General features: G+C 31.9%; 1 protein-coding gene across 1 annotated transcript in view; it reads left to right on the forward strand.

Annotated features, from left to right (window-relative positions):
* LOC106519594 (cell division control protein 42 homolog) overlaps positions 1-804 on the forward strand; it is a gene marked incomplete in the record, with an annotated part of 12,688 nt that extends 11,884 nt beyond the window's left edge. Inside the window, 1 exon segment of the mRNA XM_014011331.1 lies at positions 1-804.
* Between the last annotated feature and the right edge of the window lie 2,616 nt (positions 805-3,420).

The raw sequence follows: 3,420 nt of genomic DNA on the forward strand, positions 1-3,420 counted from the left end.
AAATAGAAGAAAGCAGAAATAAAAGATTATACCTGCCCCTTTTTTTCCCCTCAAAATTATAATCAAACAATAATAATATATAAAACAAAATCAAGTTCAAAATCAACTCCTATCTGCACTATGCCATATTTTATTTAAGTTAAATGGACCTTACAATTATTTAATCACCCAGGGCAGAAGCCTTCCTCGACCAGAAGCTTTAAAGATATTTTTATTTCCATGTTTCTTTAAACAAAAGTTGAATAAATCAATGTTAGAGAACAAACCTCAGAGAATGGATTAAAACTAAAATCTTTTAAAGATTTAGTTTTTGTTGTTGCCTTAAACAAAAAGAAGACTGAAAGATGAAAAGCAGTCAGAGCTCTGACATTTTGTGCCTTATTGATGAACGTTATTGTCCCAACTCTGCCTTTCCTGACCTTTGACCTTTGACCGGACTTTATTGTTCTTTGAAACGACTTGAGATCAACTTTTCCTCCAACAATCTCTTCCTGTTTTTTATTCTGATGATGTCTGGATGATTAAGAGTATTATTTAGATTTTTTAGAGATTTTTTTTCTCTTTGCTGTTTCTTGGGGAACAGTCTTCTTGCAGGTTTTTGGATATTTTGTACTATTTGCTGCCAACAGATAAGTCTATCTGCGTTGGTTTGATAAAACTAAGAGACCTTTTATGATAAGCTTTCAAACAGACTAAAGAATTTATTTAAAGCGAGATTTACAAATGCAGAAATTTGTACTCTGTACTGAGRTTTGAATGTTTGAAGTGGTGGGGTGTTTGGAAATAAATTAGTACTTGAATGTTGTTTGATGCTGTCTTGATTCTATTTTACAATTTTAATTTTATTGTGAAGCTTTTCTGCACCAGGTAGAAAATGTTTTTAAAAAAAAAACATAAGCCAAAATAATGTTTTTTCATAATTCTAGTAAATGTTTAGTAAAAAAATATTTTAGGTTCTGCAAAATACAAATAAATCAATTTTTAAAAGATTTGCTGTGAAATAAAGTTGCACTTGTTAATAAAATCTAAAATACTTTAAATGAATAAAAGAAAAATATGTATTTGCTCAATTTAAAGTATCACCTTTTATTTTTCTATATTTTATGTAATTTTCCTGTTCATTGTTGTGTGTGCAGCAATTTGGCCAGCAGAAATAGTTTTAAAATGTACTATATAAATATAAATTCCCGAAAACTAGCAGTTATTTCTAATGTTATGTTTATTTTAAATGTTTTGTTTAATCCGTTCAGTAAATCAGTTGTTTTTGGTGCATTACCCTACAGTGAGCAGCAGGAGGCGCTGTTCTCCTGGTTTTTAATGGCATCAGAGACTACATTATGGAAATGACCTGGACTCAGTTTTGATTGGCAGTCTAAAATGGATTCTTCACACCGACACAGTCTGGAGGCGCAGAGCTGCTTGTTTCTTTGTCTGAGTGATGGCAGAAAAAATAAATAAAATAAAAACATGAATGAAATGGAAAAAATCTAAAGATAATGAACCGTTGAACCGCATCACATCCTGCCACGGTCTCTCTTTACTCCCATTCTTTCTTTAGTCCTTTTATTCTGGTCTTAGTTGTATCTTTTACGTCTTCATCTCATTTCTTTTGTCTGAGGTCTTCGTCGAGTCCTCTCTGCTGAGTCGGATTTATTTCACAGCATTTCTTAAATTATAGTTTCTGCTGGTAAAACTCTAACTCTTCTTTTATTGTGTTTATTATCATACAGCACTGTTAGAGCTGGTCCTGACAAAATAACAAAAACAATTCTGAAGCCATTTAATGTCATACAGTACCAGTGGACCTAGGGCTTTTTTTTTCATAAACGAGGAGTTAAAATAGTAATTATAGACTTWAAAAAATCTCTTGTTAAATATTCTCATAACGTGTTTTTCAGATTGTTCCAAAGATTAAGATCAAAACCACATATTTATAAATGGTTTATCTCTAAAGACATATTAAACTTAGATTTTGAAAGATTTAGAACTTGTGATTGGAGCTCATAATGTTTAACTAAAACTGATATGTAATAAAAATAAATAATAATTTGGATTAATTAAGTCACAAAAGCTTGACTCCTAAAATCCTAAAAGCAAACTCCATTGAGAAGATGTTTGTCCAGGTTNTGTGCGTCTGTGTGTGGGCCAGATGTTGATCTTGCAAAAGGTCCAACAGTTGATTTAGACAAAATGTTGGTAGCTTCTTGTTCTGCTTTCAGTGATTGAAATATTACATTTTGGAGTCTTTGACATTCGCCCCGAGGCCTTGTTGTGTAGAGTTCGTTCCCTCCGTGCACATGTGTGTTTTCTCTGGGTACTCTGATTTTCCTCCACAGATTAAAAACTAGGAGTGAGAGTAAATGGTTTTCTCCATGCACAGTGACAGACTGATGACCTTTCAAGAATTAAGTATTGCTGTTAAAGTTAATCAGATATAAACAAATACTCAGTGTTGTATAAAGTACCTCAAAGTGATACTTGAGTAAAGGTACAAGTATCTTATCATAAAAATACATTGGTAAAAGTTAAAGTCTTCTTTAAAAATATTACTTGAGTAAAAGTCTTAAAGTATCTGATATTTTTTGTTATTAAGTATCAAAAGTACATTTCCGACACAAAGTCTACTTAAGTATTAAAAGTAAAAGTATTGAGTAAAAGTGAGCAGTTAGACTTTACAAACGGACATTTATTGGGAGGTGACTTCTCCAAAAAGCATTTTTTTCTAACAGCGTGCAGCTGTGATGGGTTGTGTACAAAGGTATACGATTTCAGAGTGGTATATATACTTCTCATTCAACCACAATTTAATGCACTCTATCCAGGAGACACAATTTATTAGGATAGTATTTTTTAAAATGATAACGCGGAATAAAATACAGTAGGAGTAACGACTTTCTACTTACCAAATTACAAAATGTAAGGAGTAGAAAGTACAGATAATTGTGTAAAAATGTAATGAGTAAATGTAAAAAGTACGCTGAAAAACAATTACTCAAGTAAAGTTCAACCAAAATTTCTACTTAAGTACAGTWATAAAGTATTTGTACTTAGTTACTTTACAACTCTACAAATACTTTCTGATAGTTTCATTAAAATCTATCCAGTGGTTCAGGTGATATTTTGCTAACAGATAAACTGGCTTGGCTGTAATGTTAGTTTTAGGCAAAGGCCTTCCACACTGTGCAGCACACACTCCTACCAAACCAAATTATAATCCTAAACTTTGTAAAAGTAAAGATGAACTGTGAAAGTTTAACTTCTGGAAACTCAAACTTGTTTGTTTTTTTATGTTTAGTTGTTGTTTGTAAATAAAGCTGTCAACAAGTCCGAAACAAAGTTTAGATAAAACTGGTTTCAGATCAGTTTCAGTTTCTGGTACACACACACACACACACACACACACACACACACACACACACA

Source organism: Austrofundulus limnaeus, unplaced genomic scaffold, assembly GCF_001266775.1.
Source record: "Austrofundulus limnaeus strain Quisiro unplaced genomic scaffold, Austrofundulus_limnaeus-1.0 Scaffold79, whole genome shotgun sequence".
In the NCBI taxonomy this organism is placed as follows: Eukaryota; Metazoa; Chordata; class Actinopteri; order Cyprinodontiformes; family Rivulidae; genus Austrofundulus; species Austrofundulus limnaeus.